Consider the following 25,570-nt stretch of genomic DNA (forward strand, 5'->3'; position numbering starts at 1 on the left):
AGGCAAGTTAGTGCCTGGCTTCCACATACAAAGCACAATGCTGGGAGTGCTTACGGTGCCCCTGGAAAGAGTGTTTATAATTGTTGGAGGTCCACAAGGCAGACCTAAACTGGTCAGGGGCGGTGACAAAGCATCACATGTGGCCTTTTAACAAGCTGGTGTGCCTTGGGGCTCTCCATTTAGTTTAATTTAGTTCTTATTTTTTGGAGACTGCTTGAGAAAAGTCAGTCCAACCTGTCTGGTCTGTCCAAACATCAGCCAGGTGGCATTCGGCCACTTCATGTAATGATTGAGCAATGGCTACTGGAATGGGGGCAGGGAAAGCATCTGGAAGTTTTGACAGGTGTGTAGTGTGGGAGGTATGGGAGTTGGGGCCATCCCCTCCTGTTTCCAATATACTTCCCAGTAAGGTTAAGAGGAATGACAATCAAATCATGGTCAGAACCATCTGGAGGTAAACAGCAGACCCAGCACTCAGTTAAATGTAAGACACTGTAACAGTTTGGGAGCACTGTACCAGGAAGTTCTCCTTATTGAGGAAGACTCTGGGGGCAGTTCTGAAAGACTAAGATCAATAACTGTCCCATCAGTACCCACCCCCCACCCCGTGTCCACGCCCTTACCCTTCTCCTCACTCCCCTTACTTCTCAGGGCCTAAGGTATTTCCTCCCTTGGAATCAGAGAAAAACTGGTATGTCCCATTCCAGTAACAATAAATTCAACTTTTACCTACTAATGTTCTTCTCAGACCGAGTCTCTTCATGTGGAAGAGCCAAGTGCAACAGAAACAAAGGCATGTTTTTAAAGTCAAAATTCCAGAGAACCATTATGTGCCTATGGGGACAGAACCAGGAGTGCAGTTTCCAGGCTCTCGGCCTCACGTGGACAGGTGCTCACTCGGGTAGTAAATGGCCATCAACTGTGATTGGATGGCCATCAGCTGTGGCTAGTTGGCCGTCAGCTGTAACCAGTGACCCATTGGCCACTAATATAACTGCCATGGCTACACTAGCAGAAAAATGGGGGCTAGCAAGAAGATGGTGGCTGAGCTAGCAAGTGGGGAGTCAGTCGGTTGACAGAAAAGCGGACAGCAGGTCACACATCGTGTGAATCCAGCCTCCAGTGAGACTATCGTGGTATGACTCCCCTACCTATGGCTCCTTGGGTGTTCCTTTTTGGCCTCACTGTGTCCTGTGTTCTTATGTGGGGAGCAGGACCAGATACTCCGCGTGACTCCCTGCATGACAGCGCCCCACCAACTTTGACCCACGTGAGCCACTATAGGGGGACTTTAGAAAAGCTTCATCTTGCCAAAAATGCCTAGTTGTTAAACCCATTTTATTGCTCCAAAATTCTATTATCCCCAAAGTTTGTAATAGTGCCTGGTACATAGTAGGTGCTTTATGAGGTGTGATCACAAAATATGGCGAATGTTTAAATTAAAACAAATTTATTGGGGCCGGCCCGGTGGCTCAGGCGGTTGGAGCTCCGTGCTCCTAACTCCAAAGGCTGCCGGTTCGATTCCCACATGGGCCAGTGGGCCCTCAACCACAAGGTTGCCAGTTCAATTCCTCGACTCCCGCAAGGGATGGTGGGCTCTGCCCCCTGCAACTAAGATTGAACATGGCACCTTGAGCTGAGCTGCCTCCCGGATGGCTCAGTTGTTGGTTGGAGCGCGGGCTCTCAACCACAAGGTTGCCAGTTCAATTCCTCGAGTCCCACAAGGGATGGTGGGCAGCGCCCCCTGCAACTAAAATTGAACACGGCACCTTGAGCTGAGCTGCCACTGAGCTCCTGGATGGCTCAGTTGGTTGGAGCCTGTCCTCTCAACCACAAGGTTGCCGGTTCAACTCCCACAAGGGATGGTGGGCTGTGCCCCCTGCAACTAGCAACGGCAACTGGACCTGGGGCTGAGCTGCGCCCTCCACAACTAAGACTGAAAAAAAACAACTTGAAGCTGAACAGAACCCTCCACAACTAAGATTGAAAGGACAACAATTTGACCATTGTTCCCCAATAATGTCCTGTTCCCCTTCCCCAATAAAATCTTAAAAAAAAAAAAAAAAAATTATTACAGTAAAAGACACATTGCCATTGATACCTGTACGGACAGAGTCCCAGAGAGCAGTTTCCAGGCTCTCGACTTCATGTGGAAAGGTGCTGGCTCAGGTAGTAAATGGCCATCAACTGTGATTGTATGGCCATCAGCTGTGGCTAGTTGGCCATCAGCTGTAACCAGTTAGCCATTAGTCACTAATATAACTGCTGTGGTTACGCGAGCGAGCAGATTGTGGCTAGCAAGTGCGGTTGGCAAGCGGATTGTGGATTGTGTTGATCCTGCTTCCTGTGTCTCGCCCGGCTGCCAGCGGGTCTAGGTGCAGGGGGGCCCCTCGTTGGGGTACTGGTGGATGTTTGCTTTCGTGTCTCAGCCAGCCACCATCAAGAATGTGGTGGTGTGATTCTCTTGTCTATGGCTCTGTTTTTGTTCCTTTTTGGCCTCACCATATCCTGTGTCCACCTGCCGAGAGCGGGACCAGAGACCCTGCATTACAATCCCCCTCAAAATATTCCCCTTCACTTCAAACACATCTATCCCATCATTCTTGCCACTTTCTGAAGCAGTTCTGGAAGTCCTCTTTTGTGAGTGTCTTTAGTTGTGCTGTTGTGGCTGCCTTGATGTCCTGAATCGATTCAAAACGTTTTCCTTTCATGGTCATTTTGACTTTGGGGAAGAACCAGAAGTAGCATGGTGCCAGATCCAGTGAATACGGTGGATGAGGACACACCGTAATGTTTTTATTTGACAGAAATTGCCATACCAGAAGGGATGTGTGACCTGGAGCATTGTCATGATGGAGGATGAAGTAAAGACACGAAAGAGGACTTCCAGAACTGCTTCAGAAGGTGGCAAGAACCATGGGATAAATGTGTTTGAAGCAAGGGCAAGTATTCTGAGGGGGGTTAATGGCAATGTGTCTTTCATTGTAATCAAATTTTTTATATAAACGTTCACCATATCTTTTGATCACACCTTGTATAGATACACTAAACAAATTAAAATCAGAAGCCAAGTATTATTTATTTTTATCGTGTCTGTCTTCCTAATATACTCCATCCCCATGCCATCCGAGGGAAACTAAGTCCCTCAAGACAACCAGGGAGAAGATCATGTATATGGAAATGCAAAAGAACATGTTATTTTTCTTTTTACTCATAATGTACAGTTTTGCAAAGAAACACATCTTAAGCATCTTATATAGATGTAATGATCTCAAAGCATTTATTTTTAGAGACCCAATAATTCTTTAAGGCAGTTAAAGTACGTCATACCTCTTACCCTTGCTTACAGGAGAAAGAAAAGTGATATAACTTTTCCCAGAGGCACAAAGGAAACTATAAAGAAAAATAAGCAAAAAAAAACCTTACACCAGATTCTACTAAAGTATTCCTGTGATGTGCCATCCAGTCCATCTTAATTAAGGACTCACTGCCCCAACTGTTGGGAGTCCAGTGCCTGAGCTAAAGAGAGCAGCTTTTGCCCAAGACTATGCCCCTTCCTGGGCAGTCCATATCCAATGACAGATGCATGTGCAGCTAAAACGGCCTGGCAATCTTAGCCCAATTTACGATAACTCTGAAGGGACATTCTAGCTACAGAATTCACAGTAGGGTTAGTCGAGAATATTATTGGGTCTGAATCACAACTCAATTTTTCCCTCTGTCCAATCCTGCTTTCTTCCTCTCCTTTTCACAGATGGTGCTCCCAAGGGCACTCAATGAACATCCTGTAAGATTAACTCTATCTCAGGCTTCCTATGGAATCTAATCTGCAACAATTCCCAACAGCCACACTTGTAGATCTGTAGAGCACAAAGGAATTAAAATATCTATAATAGTTCCCACTTATACATTCTTATAGCTGGAGAAACAAAACTGTAAAATGAAAGGCCACTACTATTTCTCTGATAGTACTAACTGAACCAAAATATTTTCTTAAAAAAGAAAGATCAATACACTGCAAGTTATAAATATGTTCATAAATATCTTTTTTATTTTTAAAAGATCTCAGTGTGTATACCTATTAGCATTGTCTCCCAGAATGGGACAACACTTCATTCATTTTAAACCCAAATAACAATAATTGTACATATTAAGTTAGTGTGTTCAATGTCAAGTTATATGTGATTTTCATATTTTAATTTCTAATAATAAAAATTCCCCAAGTAATTATTCTTTCTTCTAAGTAAATTAAAATTCAGAAAGATACTCTGACTGTTAAAAATCCCTGCTTAAGAGTAAGATACTTTCCTAAAATGTAACAGCAGAATCCAATAATTTAGAAATGATTTAATTAGACATCATATAAACTTTGTTCCAAGCAGCAAAGTTAGAGCATGAATAAATTACAGAGACATGTAGTAAAACACTTCCTAGGTCCATTTTCATAGCTGGTTCTCAAAATGCAACCACTTCTCTTAGAAGTCCTTAAAATCATAAAATTTTTTATAAATTGGCAATAAGCCATCTGAACAAAAATTATTTTTTCCAACTCAAAAAATAAGGAAATATGGATGATGGGAGAAAGGGGGAGCATTCTTTGGTAACATAGTTGGTTTTCTTTCACATTTAAGCATTTTAAAAAGTTAAAATGACCACCATGGTGAAAAAACTTTTTATTAAGTATTTTCTACAGTGTCGATCCTGATAGTGCCAACCTAAGTCCAGTACAAAGCCCTTTTACCTTAAGAAGATAAATGTCCTAGGCATTTCCTACCTCCTAAAATCTTTAAAAATCACCAGTTCATGGCTCTACCTGCCCAGCTCTCAGACCCACAGCAATATGACTAAATAAAAACGGGACCACATAAACTGCCAGAAATTCTATTTTCAGGAGTAAAACATAAAGAGCATCTGAGAATTTCCACCCAGAAGAATGCTTGTTAACCATCTCTAAAATGAAGAGGGTCTCCCAACACTTAGAACTAGACTGGCCACATCAGCCCTATCCAAGCACCCCTATATCCAGATGGTTCTCACTTGCCCTAGGTCTGTTTTTAGATAATTGGCAAAATTAGGCAATAACTATTTTTGTTACTTTTGCTTTAAAGAGGGAAAAAGACTTCTCATATAAAAGAGATCAGTATTGACCAACTATGAGTTAAAAACTCTTCTGCAATGAAAGTGAACTGATTCTACTGTCTCTCCCTCCTTTTCTTTAGTCATGCCAGTGTTAATGTGGACTTACTTTAAAATTTTGCTCTTACGAAAAATTTTCGGAAGAATTTTCATTTTTTTACTGACTTAGGCTACATGTCTTGTATTTTAAGTTTCAGAGTTTACCAACTATGCTGTCTCCCACTACACTACTTCTGCTTCACCACCAGCACTTAAAATGAATGTTACAACCGCTCTCTACTTGGGTCCAACTTTCACACTTTGCACCTTTCCTGGCCTTCACTTATTGTCAAGGACTTTATAAGGGGGTGGGGTGCAGGAGGATCAATCAAGTAAAACAAATAACTGCATGCAAAAGGAAATAAAATCAGATATACAAAGGAAAGAGTCAGAACGTGCTAATACAGCGACATCAAATACAGTGAGTCCTCCCTTAATGTTGTCGATAGGTTCTTGGAAATGCAGCAAAATTACATACAGCAAAACCAATTTTACCGATGGCTAATTCACATAAACAAGAGTTAAGTTCCTACAGCATTTTGCAGTTATAACAGAACAAAATTATTCGAAGATCTGCTGTACACAAACCCACACTGGGTAAAGGAAGCATTACCTCTAAACCAGACGTCCCTACTTATAGAGTCCCTGTAATTTTCTCCACCGGATAAGTATATCTACCCTTAAATATACAGGTCTAAATAGCTCACTTCATCCAAAAAAACAACTGATTTTACACACAGATATACTTGGGTTCATTTTATTTTTAAACTGTATGTGGAAAATTCTATGGAAGTGTTTAATTTCAACTTGGGTTAAGTATACGAGCCAAGCAGGGATGAAAATGACATCTCCTTTGGGAACTTGAACTTCATGTAGCACAGAAAAAAGCTGAGTTGAGAAATTTAGAGATGTTCCACATGAGATTGATCTTTTGCATATCTACATTCCTGATTTGTTTTCAGTGTTTCTTCTGTTTTCTCTCTCTCAGCAAAGAAATTTAATACACTAACAACATCCAACGAGATTATTCAATAAATGTTTTGTAACACTGATATCAAAAATGGTGTTGCTATCAAGAAACCCATCATTCTCATCTTTGGCTGTAAGTCTACAGAATTCTTAATACCCACGCATAAATGATACTGGATAAAAAATCCACCTAATGAATCCATGAAAACAGCACCAAATTTTCATAATATTAGCGGGAAAAAAGGTTTGATTAGGACTTTAATTTCAAAATAAAATTATTTTTAGAAGAGCCTATTTCATTTTATATCACAAAATTTAGGTCATTCTTTTAGCCATCTGCTAATTCTGAGGAGAATGAACAAAAATGATGAACAAAAATGAGAGGGAGGTTGTAATTTTAACTGAAACTATATATAATAGCATCCTTCACTTCCCAGTAGACTTTCAGAACATTATCTAAACAAATGTAATTTTTCAACAAAGCCTCCTCTTAATTCTATGATATCCAATCTACTCTTCCTAAAGCACCTACGAAGTCATTCTCTTGGAAAATTTCTCTTCTACAGATTGTTAACTAATCTGTTTCTGTCCGAACCTCATCTACACATGGCTTTCAGTATGACTGGAACTGTTCTCCAATGGGCTTTTCAGTCCAGCTGAGGGGTATGTTTGACTGGAGATGATTTTGTAGGTAAACACTCTTGGCCATGAAAGCCTTCGCTTCCTTATGCAATCTCTATCTGTGGAAACTTGGGATTATGAATACTTGTCTAATGAGGACTTCAATACAAAATTGATGCCTGAGAGCCCTCCCATGCTGGGCTCCAAATCCTGGAGCAGCTGCCACCAAGTCTGGATCCAACGCCACACCACCAACACTCGCCCACCAGCCATGCACTCCCGATTCCTTTTGGTCCTAAGTCCAGTATGGCAGCTCTCAAAGATCAGCTGATTGTGAATCTTCTTAAGGAAAAACGAAGCCGCCAGAATAAGATTATGGTCATTGGGTTGGTGCTGTTGGCATGGCCTGTGCCACCAGTATCTTAACGAAGAACTTGGCAGATGAACTTGCTCTTGTTGATGTCATGAAGACAAATTGAAGGGAGAGATCATGGATCTCCAACATAGCGGCCTTTTCCATGGAACATCAAAAATTGTCTCTGGCGAAGACTATAATGAGACTGCAAACTCCAAGCTGGTTATTTTCACAGTTGGGACACAGAACAAGAGGGAGAAAGCCAACTCAATTTGGCCCAGCATAACGTGAACATCTTTAAATTCATCATTCCTAATGTAAAACATAGCCCCAAATGCAAATTGCTTATTGTTTCCAATCCAGTGGGTATCTTGACCTATGTGGCTTGGAAAATAAGCGGCTTTACCAAACACCACGTTACTGGAAGTGATAATAGTCGCAATCTGGATTCAGCCCAGTTCAGTTACCTAGTGGGGGAAAGGCTGGGAGTTCACCCACTAAGCTGTTATGGGTGGGTCCTTGGGGAACATGCTGACTCTAGTGCGCCTATACGGAGAGAATGTTGCTGATGTCTCCCTGAAGAATCTGCACCCTGATTTGGGCACTGATGCAGATAAGGAAGAGTGGAAAGAAGTTCACAAACAGGTGGCTGACAGTACTTATGAGGTGATCAAACTAACTACACATCCTGGGCCACTGGACTATCTGTGGCAGATTAGGCAGAAAGGATAATGAAGAATCTTAGGTGCGGATCTATCCAATTTCCACCATGATTAAGGGTCTCCATGGAATACAAGATGACATTTTCCTTGCCGTTCCTTACATCATGGGACAGAATGGAATCTCAGATGTTGTAAAGGTGACTGACACCTGAGGAAGAGGCCCATTTGAAGGACAGCGCAGAAACACTTTGGGGGATCAAAAGAGCTGCAGTTTTAAAGTCTTCTAATGTCGGGACACTTCACTGTCTAGGGTGCAACAGGATTTTAGTGGAGGTTGTGCATATTGTCCTTTTTATCTGATCTGTGACTAAAGCAGTAATATTAAGACAGCCTTGGGATAACATCAATTTTCTAAAGTTAGAAATAGGAATGGTCACAAAACCCCGCAGCTATACTGTGATGCTGGATGGTTCTGCTCTTCTGTAGTCCTAACCAGTTAGTGTGGGACAGTGCCACCTGCTCCAAGACGCCACCACTGCGAATGGTGCACACATTAGAGGCACCCTTGAAACGAAATACGAGTTTACTGTCATGTAACTTCTGGTTCCTTCACCCTTCTATGCCTAGTCCAACTTTTTTTTCTCCAATCAACCACATCCTGGGATCCAATGTATAAATCCAACATTGCACATTTTGTGCATAACTGTTTTAAAGGATCTTGTTTTGCATACTATATGTATCAGAGTACTGTACACTGACATATAATGTAAAAAGAAAAGTCTACATATAAATAATGCGGCCAACTATCCAAGTGTCATACCAACTAAAACACAAATAAACCTTGAACAGTGAAAAAAGAAAACCGATGCCTAAGGGGTTTTTAAGACAACTAAAACATAAACTTTCATTAATCAAGATTGGTTGAAGAAAAAGCTGTTCAGTGAAAATAGTTAATGTGCCAATTACCACATATGCCATAAATAACACAGTTTTTAAAAAATTAAAACAACTATTCAAAAGAATATTTTAAAAGACTGTAATTTCAGTTACATAATCTTCCCTGATAATTCAGAAGATATACCTCAATCTGTCAGACTTATTTTTGTTAGTCAATTACCATTACAGATAAAAAACACAAAATTTTAGAAATGGAAAGGACATTAGAGATAATTTAATGCTGCCTCCTTATTTAACAAAGGTAGAAAGTTAGGCCCAGAAATTTAAAGAAACTTGTCCAATATTAACAGTTAATGACAAGCAAGATATCTTAGTAAACATTCTTTCCTTACTACAAAGTGGAGAACATGGAACATACTTGTAGAAAACTCTATTAACAAATCCCTCATTTTGCATTTTTTACTAAATGTTTCCTTCAAAAGAGCAGAATATGGGGGTGGGGGGATGGAAACAGTAATGCACCTGTCAAATGGAACATAGCGTACATTTTTCTTCATCTAACTCAGATTAGGTTTGTTAGGAAGGACTTCCTACAAATTACCATGAGGAAAGACAGAAAATACTGACCCATGCTTACTTTTCTGAATGAATTTTAATGCTAGAACATCACGAAGTAGTCTTATTTTGACCTATATGGTTTACTGTTTCTTGCAGAAAGATATTTAGTTACATACTAGAGATACTTAATTTAAAAAAAAAAAGGAATTCAGAGGTGATATTTTACATAATTACATGGTATAAACACCTATACTTTGTAGAAAACAATGTACGGACTACAAAAGAAAAGCTAAAATCTTTTAGAGACTTCATTAACCTCATAATGACCCAACCACTATGCAGTAATTACCAAAATGATTTACCTAAAAAAATCTAATGAACAGTATGTCAAACATGCCTTTTCTAGATTAATAAAAACCATAATCTCATTGTTTCTCATTTTTAAAAGGAAAATCCTCTAAAACTTTTTAAACAGTCCTCTAAAATACACATGGTATAGCTAATAACTTAAGAATCAGAATGAAGTTCTCAATTTCTCTGAAAAGTTAGAAAACTGAGTATAAACTCACAATGTGAAATTTTAAAAATGAATAAATGAACTGGGGGGGATGAATAAATGTTAAGTCCTATATTTAGGTTTTAGTTGGATGTTTATCTATATTCTGAAAAGAAGGAGAAAACTATCTAATTGGTCATATAAAGTCAGAATTTTTGTTTATTATAACTTGAAGTGAGAATCAATCCTGATAGGAATGTCATCACTGACAACAAAAGCTATTTTCCTCAAGAAAGGTCAACAACAGCCCATCCATCCCTAAAAATGAAGGAAGATGCATTAGCACATGAGCAGCCTGAGTCAATGATCCTTTACCAAACGGAACCTCAGGAAAATTTCCATTTGATGCTCAGTTTCCTTGTGAGATCAACCAAGTAGGAAAAAGAGAAGACGAAGCTGAAAGCACAGAAGAAAAATAACATTATTTAGCTTTGTTCCTTGGTCTGCACAGGTACCCAGGGACTATTAGATTCAGTTGATCCTCATTATTCAGATTCTGTATCTGCAAATTTACACACTTACTAAAAATAATTTGCACGCTGGTTGGGCTTTCCAGTGATTTGTGGACATGTGCAGAGCAGCTAAAAACTGGTAACACCCAACATGCACATTCCTAGCTGAAGTCAAACAAGGCCTTCTTGTTTGTGCTTCATGGAGAGCACGTGTGTTAGATATGCTTTGTTTCAAGCACAAGTGACAGTGTTGTTGACCATGAGTTTCACAAAATATACTAAATAAGGAGTCTTTAAACAGAAATACACTAAAACAAAATTATGTATTAATCAATTAACAAAAATGTTGTGACCAGGAGCTTGCAGGAAACTAATCCTCTATTTCAAGTAGGAGCAATGGTTCAGTGTTCCTTAACTCAGTATCTGTGGTAGCTTTATAGAACGTGACTACCTGAAATAAGAATTGACTGTAGTTATCCATTACCCTACTGCACACAAACATCAGGTTACCTCAACCCATAGGAAGCGAGGATTTACTGGAAAGTTTTCAGAAATGAATAAATATTGGTTAAATTTCTCATATAAAGTGCCCTTAGGAAATAATCATGTTCCTCTTGTGTAAGAACGAAATTTTTCTAAGTTTGCTGTTAACTCTGGAAGAAGTACACTACTTTTAAATGGTGACTCTCAAGCTCACCCATAAATCCAATTCACTGCCTCTAAAATTGATCCTCCTCTTAGATGCAGAGTTAACGTTATCTGTTGGTTTTCCAGGCGTTACATGATAAAGGATTAATTTGAATCAATCATTACCAACAAACAAAATACTATGTATTAGTACAGTAAAGTTGATTTTTAAAAATTGTGTTGAGGTCTATGAATTCTAACACATGTACAGTTTCTTGGAGCAAGCACCAAATCACAATACAGAACTGTTACACTATACAAAAATACTCCCTCATGGCTCTATACACACATGCTCCCTCTAAAGCAAACCCCTGGCACTTTATCATTATAGTTTTGTCTTTTTAAGAATGTTGTATAAATGGAAGCACACAGAACTGAATCTTTGAAAGAGGTTTCCTTCCTTTTATATAATGCATTTGAGATTTAGTCAATTTAATGCATGTATAAATAGTTTTTCCTTTTAACTGCTAAGTACTATTTCACTGTATGGATGGCCCACATTTTGTGTAACCATTTACCTGTTGAAGGACAGTTGGGTTGTTTCTAGTTTTTTCCAACTATGACTATAGCTTCTATAAATATTTGAATACAGGTTTTTGTGCAAACATAAAATTTCGTTTCTCTAGGGTAAATATCGACAAGTGGGATTGTCGGATCATAAGGTAAGTACATGGTTAACTCTAAGAAACTGTCAAACTGTTTTCTAAACTGGTCATACCATCTTGCATCACCACAAACAATGTGTGAGAATTCCATTGATCTGTATCCGTAACAGTACTTGGTATTGTCAGAATTTTTTTATTTTAGCTGTTCTAATAGCTATGGAAAGAGTATTTCATTATGGTTTTAACTTGCATTTCCCTAACAGCTAATGATATTGAACATCTGTTCAGACATGTATCTGCCATCCTTGTATCCTCTTTGGTTAAATGTCTGCTCAAACTTATGCCCAGTTTTAGATTGTGTTGTTTTCTTACTATTGAATTCTGAGAGTTCTTTATATATTCTGAGTACAAGACCTTTGTGAGATATTTGTTTGCAACTATCACCACCTAATCTCTAGCATATATTTTCATTTCTTTTCTTGCCCCCGCCCCCGGGTTTTTAAGCCATTGTTTCTCAGTCTAGCTGTAGGGTGCAGCTCCCGGGCCCATGCTGGTATTATGAGCCTTGCGCTACCCCCGGCTAAGGCAGTTGGTTGCTGGTCATTGGTTGGCCGCTCACAGCGGCTCACAGCAGCTCTGGTTGGCTGCCAGCCACTCACACCGACTGCCAGCCACACGCTGGCTGCCGGCCACCACGGCCACCAGCCGCTCACCGTAGCACACGTCAGCACACAGCACAGCCCACACCAACCGCCAGCTATTCACGGCAGCCCGGCTCCAGGGAGAGCTGTTGTTCACAGTCTCAGCTGTAGAGGGCGCAGCTCACTGGCCCATGTGGGAATCGAACCAGCAGCCTTCGCGATAGGACCACAGCACTCCAACCGCCTGAGCCACCAGGCCCACCGATATTTTCATTTCTTGACATTGTCTTTTATAGAGCAAAAGTTTTAACTTTAATGAAGTGCAATTTATCAACTTGTTTTATGGTTCCCACATTTTATGTCATGTTTCAAACTCTCTGCCTAACTCCAGATCAGGAAGGTTTTCTGCAAAAAGTTTAATAATTTATATTTTACATTTAGGTCTATGATTTTGAGAAAGTTTTTGTAGATATGCACATTTAAAATGAGCTTCCCTCTTTGTGAATTAATATTCATTTATTGTAACATTGGTGTTTTTTGCCTTAAGAAGTGTGACTTTTAAAAATCATTTGTTCTTCAGTACTCTATTATGTTCCACTGATCCCTAATATTCACCAAAACAATACTGTCTGGGTTACTGTACAATGGTTGTAATTCAAAATCAGCAAGTGTAATTCCTCTGATTTATTCTTTTTCAAAATTATTTTAGCTATTCTAGTTCCTTTACATTTCCATATAAATTTTAAAGTCAGATTATCTGTATCTACAAAATATATTGCTGGAGTTTTGATTCAAATTGTGTTAAATCTATCAATCTAACTGGGAAGAAATGACATTTCTACTATTGGGGGGAAAATGACATTTTTACTATCAATCCATGAACACAGTATGCCTCTACATTTATTTAGGTCTTCCTTGTTTTCATCATTGTTTAGTACTTTTCATCATACAGATCATGTATACATTTATATTTATGCCAAAGTGTTTCATTCCTTTGGAACTATTGTAAATAGTATTTATTATTTCATTTTCTGCTTCTACAGTGCTAGTATATAGAAACATAGTGAACTGTATGTATGTTGTAGCCTGTGACCTTGCTGAAATCACGTATTCTAGGTCTCAGGAGATTCTTTGGGATTTTCTACATAGACAATCATGTCTGAAAATAGGGACAATTTTATTTCTTCCTTTTCAATCTGTATACCTTTTATTTCCTTTTGTTGCCATATGAACAATGACTCGAACTGCCAGTAAAATATTAATAGGAGAGATAAGAGTACAAACCCTTACCTTGTTCGCATTCATGGGAAAAAGCATTCAGTCCCTCACCATAAAGTACAATGTTAGTTGTAGATTTTTTATTTTTTTTTTGGTAGGTTTTTTGAGGTATATTATTCTTCTCATGCATAGTGGAATTCAATTTGCTAATATTTTGTTGAGGATTTTTACAATTATGTTCATGAGGTATGCTGGTTCATAGTTTTCTTTCTTCCTTTCTGTCTTTATTATTCACTGTCTGTGTCTAGTTTTGTTATCAGTTTAATTCTGGCTTCATAAAGAGTTCTGGGAAGTGTACCCTCCTCTTCAATTTTTTGGAAGAAATGGTAGAGAAATAATGTTATTTCTTTTTTAAGTATTTGGTAGAATTCACCAGTAAAACCATCTGGGTCTGGATACTTCTTTTTTGGTAGGTTTTTAACTATGAATTTAATTTCTTTAATAATTATGACTATTAACAATAATCTTTTCCTTCTTGGGTGAGTTTAGGTAGTAAGCTAAGGAATTAGTCCATTTCAAGTAATTGGTCTATTTCACCTAACTTGTCAAATTTATGTGCAAAAAGTTGTTCTTAGTATTCCTAGTGTTCTTTGGATTCCTGTGGGGTGTATAGTGATATTCTCTCTTTCACTGCTGATGCTGGTTCTATGTCTTTTCCTTTTGTCAATTTTGCTAGAAATTAACAATTTTATTGATCTTTGCAAAAAACCCACAACTTTTGGTTTTACTGATTTTCACTATTCTTTTTTCCTTTAAATTTCATTGATTTGTCCTATTATCCGGGATTTATTTTGTTTTCCTTTGTCTAGTTCCTTGAGATGGAAACAGATTATTGATTTGAGGTCTTTCTTTTTTTCTAATGTAAGTACTGAATGCAGTAAGTTTTCTTGTAAACACTGCCTGCCTCAGCTGCATAAATTTTGACATGGTTTATTTTCATTTTTGTTCAGTTCCAAATACATTTAATGTTCCCCGAGGCTTCCTATTTTACCCAGTAGATTATTTAGAAGTCTGCTTTTTAATTTCCAAGAACTTGGAGATTTTCCTTTTATCTCTTATTTCTGGTTCATTTCCATTATGATCCGAGAACATATTTTGAGTTCAATTTTTTTAATTTGCTAAGATTTGTATAATGACCAAGATATGTTCTATTTGGGTAATGTGTACTTGAAGAGAATGTATATTCTGCTATTGTCGGATAAAGTATTCTATAAACATAAATTAAATCTAAGTAGTAGATAGTGTTGTTCAGACATTCTGTACCCTTGGTGATTTCTGTCTGCTAGTTCTATCCATTCCTAAAAAAGAACTGTTGACATCCTTAATTGTAATTGTTAAGTTCTCTATTTCTACTTTAAGTTCTGTCAAATTTTGCTTCATGTATTTTTAAGTTCTGTTGTTTGGGAGGCACACATTTAGAGTTGATAAATTAATCCTTTTATCAATATGCAATGTTCCTCTTTATCCTATGTAATTACCTTTGCTCCGAAGTCTACTTTGTTTGCTATTCATATACCGTGTTTCCCCGAAAATAAGACCTAGCCGGACAATCAGCTCTAACGCATCTTTCGGAGCAAAAATTAATATAAGACCCGGTATTATATTATATCGAAGAACCAGACTTATAGTAAAATAAGACTGGGTATATAATATGATATATGATATGATATGATATATGATATTACATAAGACCCGGTCTTATAGTAAAATAAAACTGAGTCTTGTATTAATTTTTGCTCCAAAAGACGCATTAGAGCTGATTGTATGGCTAGGTCTTATTTTGGGGAAAATACGGTAGCCACTACAGTTTTATTGTGACTGATGTTGCACGATATCTTTTCCCATTCCTTCTCTTTTAACCTACCTATATTATTGTATTTGAATTAAGTTTCTAACAGATAGCATGTAATAGGGTAATTTTTTATGCACTCGGACAATCTCTTTTAATTGATATGTTTACAGGATTTAAAAGTTTAATGTGATTACTGATGTGTAAGAATTTACATCTATCATTTTGTTTTCCACTCGTTCCCTTTGTTTTCCCTTTTCTGCCTTCTTTTTGGTTGAGTACTTTTTAATAGTCCATTAATTTATCCATTGTGATTCTAACATATCTTTATTTTGTAAGTAGTGCTTCTAAGGATTACAATATATATACTTAACTTTTCTGAGTCTACTTACAATCAATATTTTACCACTTTCAGTGAACCAAAGATATATATTATACTACACCCATTGAAAACCACATCAGACAATGTTATAATTTTTGCTTTTAACTGTCAAATATATTTTAAAGAACTCAATAGTCTATGATATTTACACAAATATTTACCATTTCTGTTGATCTTTTTTCCTTCCTGATATCCAAGTTTCCTTCTGGTATTTTTCTTTCTGTCTTAAGAACATTCTTAAGCAAAATTTTAGATGTGGTCTTTGGGCAATGAATACTCTTAGTTTTCCTTTATCTGAGTATGTCCCTATGTCACTCTCATCCCTAAAAAATATTTTGCTGGTTATATACAATTCTTTTCTTTCAGCATGTTGGAATGGTTTGTCTCTTTCATCTCTCCTCCATGGTTTCTGATGAGAAATCCTCAACCATTGAATTCAGTGTTCCCTTATAGGTAATATGTTATTTTTCTCTGGTTGCTTTCAATATTTTTTTCTTGCTTTTGGTTGTCAGATTTATTATGACATGTCTAGATATGGATTTCTTTCATATTAACCCTGTTTCAGGTTCTCTCACCTCAATCTGTATGTATACATTTTTCACTAAATGCGCAATATTCGGGGCCATTATTTCTTCAAATATTTTTAGCACCACATTCTTTCACAAAATATCTTTAAATGTCCAACATTTTGTTATTTTCCCATAGTTTCTTGAGGCTCTGTACAATTTTTTAAAATTTATTTCCTCTTTGCTATTGAATCATCCTGTGAGATTTTTTTCTTTTTTTCACTTACTGTATTTTTCAGTTCTAATAATTCTGTATCTTTTTAAAATATCTTCTCTGTCTCTGCTGAGACTTTCTACTTTTCCATCTATTTCAAGAGCATTCACAATTGCTCTCTGGAACACATGTATAGTAACTACTATAAAATCTCTGCAATATCATCCCAACATCTCTATCATGATGGTGTATGCTTGATCATCTTTTTCCATGTGAGCTGAAATTTTCCTGGTTCTCCATATGCTGGATAATTTTCGATTGTAATCTGGACATTTTAAATATTATGCATGAACTCTGGTTCTTGTTTAAATCCTGTGGATAATGTTAATATTTTTGCTTTAACAGGTGACCAGCATAGTTAGGTTCAGACGGCAGGTTCTAACATGGTTTCTGTGGGCATGCTTCCAATATCAGTTCAATTTTCAAAGCCTTTGCCATTCTATTTTAATCTGTCTCACTTTGTATCTATCATCCAGCAATCAGTCTAGGACTTGGGCAGCAGTCTGTTATTTCCATGTATGCATAGCTCAGGGGCAAGTCCAGGAATTCATAACCAACTTTATGGTCTGTTTTGCCAAGTTTCTCCCTCTACATGATCTCAGCACTTTCCAATTTCCTGGGACATGTCTTTTCCTTTCTTTAACCAGAATACTGAGCTTTACGTTATCTACTTCATCACACACTTCTGCTGCTGTACCTGCTCTGGGGTTATGCAGTGAAAGGACAGAGGGGCAAAAAAGTAATGGGGGTTTGTCAATTGGAGAATAAGGTTCCCATCCCTCAGCATTTGGGCTGCAGGCTACTGCTACAGTCCCTGCTGCCATGACCACAAGACTGCTTGGGACCACGGCATGAGAGAACAGAGAAAATAACAAAAGACAGAATTTCCACACTTGCACTGAGCATTAGGAGTTATCTTTCCCAGTCCTTGAGCCAGAACTAGCAGGCTTCTTTTGGAGCTCCCTTTGTCTATGCCTAAGTGCCCACATGTAGCCATCCAACAAACTGTGTAAAGTTCAGGCTCAGGATACTGGGAGGAAAAACGGGTAAACTCACAACCAGTCTGATGGTACTTTGTATTCTAGTCTTCTTTCTCAATCTACCTGTTATATATTCTTTAGAGTCCTCAAATAGCTGTTTGAACCATCCACTTTTTCCAGGTTTTATGCATTCAGTAGAAGAAATAATGTGCTTAATCTAATTAAAAATTAAACTGTCCTCTAAATTCTATTCTCACTCAATTCTCACTAACACTTGGATGCCTCATATATCCTTATCAGAAGATATTGGTCATCTAAACTAAGAGAATAGTACCATGACTTCTCCTTCCAATTACCAAAAAAGCCCTACTTCACATAGTTACTAACTTATAGAAAGACAGCAATAACACTAAGAAAACTTGATCATGTTCTGGCTAGAGAGCTTTTATGATTACAGAATATCACTACAAGGTCCTCAAAATGTATAATGCACTATCAAAAAATAAGTACTCCGCTTAAGACACAAATAAATGGAAAGCTATCCCATGTTCATGAATTAGAAGAATATTGCTAAACGTCTGTACTACCCTAGCCATCTACAGATTCAATGAAATCCCCATCAAGATTCCAAAAGCATTTTTTTAAGTAGGAAAAACAACCCTAAAATTTATATGGAACCACAAATGTCCAAAATACTTGCAAATCATATACGTGATAAGGGGTTAATATACAAATATATGAAGTCATACAACTCACCAACAGAAAAGCAAATAATCCAATTAAAAATTGGGTAAAGGACCTGAATAAAATATTTTTCCAAAGAAGATATTCAAATAGCCAACAGTCTTGTGAAGAGGTGCTCAGCAACACTAATCATTAGAAAAATGTAAGTCAAAACCACAATGAGATCGCCTCACTCCTGCTACATTGGTTATCATAAAAAAAGACAAGAGATAAATGCTGGTGAGGATATAGAGTAAAGGCAACCCTTGTGCACTGCTGGTAGGATTGTAAATTCATATAGCCACTATGGAAAACAGACTGGAGATTCCTCAAAAAATTAAAACTTTCAGAACTACCATAGAATACAACAATTCAGCTTCTGGGTATATATTCAAAGGAAACAAAATCACTGTGCTGAAGAGACATCTGTATCCACCCCCCCACCCCCACCCCATGTTCACTGCAGCACTCTTTACAATAGCCAACACATGGGAAAAAATCCTAGTGTCCATCAACAAATAAATGGATAAAGAAAATCTGGTGTATGTATATACATAACAGTATACTATTCAGCCATTAAAAAAGGAAACCCTGCCATGTCTGACAACATTGATGGACCTTAAGGGCCTTATGCTAAGTGAAATAAGTCAGAGAATAACAAATATTATTTGACTTTGCTTCTATGTGGCATCTAAAAACAAAACAAAACTCAAAGAAAAACAGATCAAATTTATAGTTACCAGAGAGAGGGATGGGGTGGGAGGGCAAGAGGAATAGGATGAAGGAGGTCAAAACATACAAACTTCCTGTTAAAGATAAATAAGTACTAGGGAAGTAATGTATAGCGTATGACTAGTCAGCACCGATGTACAGTATATCTGAAAGTTGCTAAGAGAGTAAATCCTAAAAGTTCCCATCACAAGGAAAAAACTAGTTTTAAGGTGGTTTTTTTTGTATCTATATAAGATAAAGGATGTTAACTTACTGTGGCAATCATTTCACACTATGTGTAAGTCAAGTCATCATGCCATACACCTTAAAACTTATACAGTGCTGTATACCAATTATATCTCAATGAAACCGAAAGAAAACAATTTTAAATAAAAAGTTTTAAATGTTATGATGTCTGAAATGTTATTAAAAATAGTCAAATTATAATTATAAAATTATTACAATGATAAAAATATATTTCTAATTATATCTAAGTGATGTAGCTCATTCAACTTTATGTCCCCCTGTATCCTTTACTATTTCAGAGGAAAATGATCAAAATAAAATATTTTTAAAACTGAAAAAAAAAGGACTTGCTCTCTCACTCTTTATGGAAATCACAATGATATAATGGGCACATCACTGCATGTTTATGTGGGTGATCCATTTACAGGTTACTAGTTAAGAATCACTATTGAAGAAAATGTTAAATGACTTTCAGTAGTAGACTCAAACTAAAATCATTAAGGACATATTTTCTTTCAAAGAGTGGCTCTTAAACTCTTTCAAACTCTGGCACCTGACTGAGAAATAAAAGTTTTAAAATATAGTTTTATAACAAAAACAACAACAACAAAATCAAAAGTAGAAAAGAGTATGGCAACAAAATTTAAGGGGGTTTTGGATTTGTGAGGAAGGCTTAAAGTTTAAGGAGATCCATTTTTAAGAAAATCTAAGGAATCACACACCAAAGGAGTTTTGTCTCCATAATAAACTAAAAACTTATTTGACTTATTTTAATCAACTTACTTTTTCTATACTCTGAATGTTATAAGACAGTTAACTGCTGTACAGTGTAACAGTCAATAATGATAAATAAAAAAGGGCACTATAATACAATTATTTATTTATATGAGTCAATTTTGTGGTTCTGATAAGAGCGTGAAAGGAATTAAGTAATTAAGGTAAACAAAAATTAGTGCTTATTTTCATTTCTTTAAAAAAACTAAAATGCTTTGCCATGAAAAATTATTAACCCTAAATGTCTTTTAAATCTTCAGACCATCATTATTCAAGCAGTAGGCAGGTTTCTACACCCACAGACTAAAAGACATTTTTCATAATGAATAGTGATGAGATCTTATTTCCTTCAAACTTCATTTAAATAGACCCATACTTCACTTTGTTAACCAATTAAAAGTTTGAATTGAATAAGTTAAGACATTATAATGTAGCAATTAGAATTACATGGAAGATAACATAAGGTCACAAGTTTAATCCTTTTCTAAGCAAGTTCGATATTCAGCTTTTTCCTACGCCCCTAGATCTGGTCGACCATTTTATCTTGTCCAATGTAGAACACTAGTCACTGGATGGAAGGGAGGGTTCATGAAGGAAGCGGAGAGAGAAAAAAGGCAAAGGAATCACAAAACAATGGATGAATAAGCCTGTACAAATCCTTTACCATTAATGGAAAAACAACTTAGTGAATGATATAATGGGTCAGGAATATCATCTTTCATTCCATGATCTAGTCCCCTGTAAGGGAACTGGAAAATTAAAGCAAATACCTGAGGATTTAGTTAACAAATCTGACGAGTGACACGGAAATTTTAATTTAGGAGTTCTGGTCAAATTTGTTAAAAAGTTCTTAAAAGTTCATCAGTATTCCCAAATATACTCCAAAAACACATTGGTCCACCAAAACACACACTACCTGTGCTCCAAATTTTGTAGTAAGTATGCTACACTACAGTCCAACAGACATGTAGAGCAGTGTTAATAACAGCACATCTGCCCATGTTAGAAATTAATCATCACCACTTCTTTATTAAAATCAGTATTTCCAGTATTATAGGCAACACAAGCTATTTCACTTCAGAATTTACCACTCAAATGCATGTTTCCAATACTTTTAAACTGCTGATTAGAAGGGCAAAGAAAAATACAAGTACCGTGTCCCTCTAAATGTTCCTGCTAAATATAAGCACCATAAAATAAAACCATCTTAAGATGGTGCTTTGTTTGAATAAAGCGTCAGTGTATAATTGCCCAATAACTATAAGTAAATTTGTAGATCTGTCCTAAAAAAGGGAGGCAGAACACTTCTGCATCGTATCATTAGTGATACAACTTCAAATAACATGAAATCTTATTTTACATCTGCTCTGCTCCAAACACATTTTTTTTTCCACTGAAGACATAAAGAGCAATAAACAGACGAGGGTTAACTGGAAAGTTCTGCGCATAATCTGAAAATGGGAACCGTAATACTTACACACAGGCACAAAAATTTACTTAACAATAAACAGTATCATTGCCAATACCAACGCTACGGCAATTTCCTTACTGGATACATTTTAAGATACAAATTTTATCCCAAGACAAGAAAAAGTGGTTTTGACATTTTTAGCTACTTCATTTTTTCTATCTTTTCTATCTTTACTCCTCTACATCCATATATAATAATAAACTCTTTATTGTTTAGTTCCACCTCTGAAGTTAGAAAAATGGATACTAAAAAGGGAATGTAACCAGGTCAAGGAAAACTAGATTTGGGAGGGCAGCCTTGACATTTCAAGGCTAAGTAACAGTTTTAGGTGGGTCTAATACCTCCTACACAGTATCCTCATCTCCTAGGCATCAGACTCAAGTACAACACTTGCCTGTTTCTTGTAAAGGCTGATTTATGTTCACTTCTAAGTTAAGTTAGCTCTTTTACAGGGAGACAGCAAGTAACTATTTTACTAAGTCAAGGTCAGCACTCCCTCTGAGAGCCAGCAAACTGATTCCTACAGCAATGACTGGAATTACAATTTGGGTCCTTGGGTTTTTAACACACAAGCTGGCTCAGTGCCTGTGAGGCAGTAATGTCAAGAATTGTTCAAGAAAGATATAGACACACAAACACAGTGAAATATAAATAACATACACGCAAATAATCTTCTAAAGCAGAGATTGGCAAACTACAGCTGATGGGCCAAATCTACCCAGTTGTCTGTTATTTTAAGTCCTGCAAGTTAAGAATGATATTTAAATTTTTTAATGGCTAGAGTTTAAATGGTTATGGGAACCTATATTACTATATCCTGATATTTGCTTCTTGGCTGGCAAAGCCTGAAATATTTTACCATCTGCCCCTTTCAGAAAAAGTTTGCTGAAATCTCTAAAGCAAAAACTGTCCTCCTATAAATTTACAGCATGTAAATATGATTATACAGAACAACCAATATTTTTAATGTTAAAAATCTAATACCATTACAAAAACAGTATGATCCCAATTTAAATGTTGGTATAAACATGCATAGTATATAATGTATACACATGAAAAAGGGCAGGAAGGAAATCAACATCAAAATGTCAACATATATATAGTTAACTTATCTTAGTAAATGTTATTTTCATCTTTTTCTCTCTGTACTTTCCAAATCTTAAGTGAGCATATCATTGTTATAATCAGGAAATAGTTTTGAAAGCTTACAATGCAAATTTACAGAAAATATAGACCAAAGGTATTTTTGTGACTTGAATTGTAGTTATGTGGTTACTTACATACAGGTTCAGTAATACTCTGGTATTTACCATTATCTATAAATCAAACCGTTAAGAATTAAAATGGTATTTTTACATCATTCACCGTACATAAGAAAGAGAAAGCCCTCTGGTTTATCAGAAGACAGAGTTGTTATCTGGAATTCAAGGTCACTACTTTGGAATTAATTTACAGGCACATTTCAAGATACTTAATACAATTGGAAGTTCAATTCAAATATTAGTTCTCTACTATATTCATCATGTTAGCTTCAATTTTTCTTTCAAACCATGTAAACAAAAGTGACTAAAACCCTAAATATATTCTATGCATACTTCACATGCCCGTTATAACCATAGCATTAACACTTTAAGTCATATTGGACTGTACAATTTCTAAGTAACTAAACGATTCAAACAAAAATATATTTGTACTGATAGAAAATAAAATGTTACTATTTAAAAATCAAACAGATATTCTACTAACACTAAGGTACAATGAAATGATTGTGGTTATTTTCATGAATAGTATTTTAATTTTCTTGTTCAATAAGTGCTTATATGTTTTAGCTGTTATTTTGAAGCACACTATTAACTTTATTCATCAGACAACATACTAATAGACATGTATATGATATATCATTATGACCGATTTAACTCTAACTTGATAAATGACAGGTTTACTTTGAATGGTTAGAAAGCATTTTAAAAGTCACATCTTCTGTGTTCTGAAACAAAAAACAGTCTTTGCTTTATGGTTTATTTCCTGGGTTTATCTTGAAAATGCACATAAGTCTTACTTCTGAACGATGTTAAAGTCCAAATTTAATTCTCCCAAACCACAAATTTAAATTAGAATACCACATATCAGACTACAACAACAGCTTTTCTTTCCAAGTGTCACTCATATTTCTGTTCTCTTTATAGCACAATGTTAACTGGTAAGAAAATTAATATCAGTAAAATGTTAAAATACTTTTTAAAAGTAAAAATTATTTATCATGCCATGTACCAAAACTACTGCAGAGTAATAGATTCCATAGCTACTTAACACTCATCAGAGTCTTAAATTCGTGTAAAACAGAAGCTGCAAGAGTTTTCCTACTCTCCCTCTTCTCTTGATGACAGAAGCAAAGACAGAGAGAAACTTAGAACATTTATTCTGAGGACACAACCACACTCCACAGCCTTATTAGTAACAATTTAAAGGCAAAGACTTCACTTAATGTTGAATTAGTGTACTTTGCAAGTAGACATCATATGTTCAGAATTGGCCTTAACCTCAAAAACTTATCTTACTTATGTAGATTAATATTATAAATCCAGATTGTCATCAAGGACAGTCAGATATCCTCAAAAAAATCCAAAAGGAGCTACTTATTTAACAGAAAACAGATTTTGAAGACTTTTATTTCATCCAAAAATGTCTATCCTGTTAAGTATTACAAACAAATCTTGTCGGAATTATATTTAATTAGCATGTATTATAGATTAAAAACATCTCTTACAAATACACTAAACAGAGATAATTTTGTCACTTACTCAAGGCTAAGGCTTCCTTTTTAAAAAAATCTGCAGACATGTATTTAGTAAATCAAGTAAAAAAGACCCTTTGTGTATAAGGATATACAAAGTAACTCACTTAGTTCTACAGTCAACAGTCTCTTTTTAAAAACTTTTGAAACTAATTTACTCCCAAAGATATGCAGGAATTCAATAGATTATAAAATTGCTGGTAGATTTCTATTTCTGGTTTCTGCCATAATAAATACTAAGAGTTTAAGCTGAGCTGCTTTTTTGACTTAAAAGATTTTTCCACAGTCAGCAACTTACAACAGGACATACTGTAATACCAAAATGGAAACTACTTAATCAACATTTCCTCATGGAAACACAAATCACACATAACAGTCCATAAGGGTAAAGTTTTATTTTAAAACATAGCATTTAAATTTTATTTAGCAACACAAGCTCAATTTTATTCTCTGGTTCTGTCAACATATTCAGTTAATTTTAGTCAACATTAATAATACAACAAAAAACTGAAATGTAAGCAGTAATGTAAGGCAATGTATTTATAATTTTGAATAAAACCACACTTTCATCTTTTTAGAACATAGGTCATTGGTTTTCAAGTCCAGTAGGAAAAGTATGATCCTCTTCTCAGGCCAAGTGTTTTTAAAACTGTTTCTGTAAAGAATTTAAACTTTGTGGAAAACCCAACAGCATGTGAATCATCCAATACACAAATCCTTCAGATTTCAAGTTTCAAACTGCACTCATCTATAGCATCTCAAAAGGCTGAAAAAAGATTGAAAACTGTTGGGATAATTTCAAAATGTTCCTGTTCCCTTTTTGCCCACCCTTCAAAACATGTCGTTTATTGAAAACTAAAAATCTCGTAACTGAAATTCCCTCAGCTTCATAGTTGGTCCTGTTGGTATTATCACGTTTAAAGTTCTAAATTCTATTATTTAAGAAAAGCTGCATGAAATAACTTTTTAGTCATTGAGTTCATTTAAAAAGAACAACAATCAGAACTAAACAGGTTATAGTAGCACAATTCTTAAGCCTTGGTGTCCTAAAAGGAATAAAAAACAGATTTTAGTAGGAATCATGGGGTAAATAAAGATATACTATGAGGACAAGCTTTTCTTCACTAAACGCCATCTATTTTATACCTTTAAATTACATGGCTCCAGTTTATTAGTACATTTTTATGGAGACAAGAACTATAGTTACAAGCATACTTACTTAGCTTTTAGTATGAAAACAGAGAATTTGATAATGCCAATTTGCTACCATCTACGTATCTGGATAAACTAACCAGGTAAACCAAAACAAACCATGACATACATACATACATACATACATACATACATATATATATTTGAAAATTGGTAGACCCAAGGGAAGTATTAGTAATCTGGCTTCTGACTCACACTTTTAAATAATCATTTGCAATACTCCTCATTCAGTTGCCTCATCCTTTGTGCTTC

The 25,570-nt window shown here is 36.0% G+C and overlaps 1 protein-coding gene and 1 pseudogene across 1 annotated transcript in view; one reads left to right on the forward strand and one right to left on the reverse strand.

Annotated features, from left to right (window-relative positions):
* The window catches only part of LOC141570762 (uncharacterized), a 128,807-nt gene that overhangs the window by 49,003 nt on the left and 54,234 nt on the right, over positions 1 to 25,570 (reverse strand). The gene's annotated exons all lie outside the window — the stretch shown is intronic.
* LOC109447669 (L-lactate dehydrogenase A chain) lies at positions 7,072 to 8,153 on the forward strand (annotated as a pseudogene).

The sequence above is a fragment of the Rhinolophus sinicus genome, linkage group LG03 (genome assembly GCF_036562045.2).
Source record: "Rhinolophus sinicus isolate RSC01 linkage group LG03, ASM3656204v1, whole genome shotgun sequence".
NCBI classification, from domain to species: domain Eukaryota; kingdom Metazoa; phylum Chordata; class Mammalia; order Chiroptera; family Rhinolophidae; genus Rhinolophus; species Rhinolophus sinicus.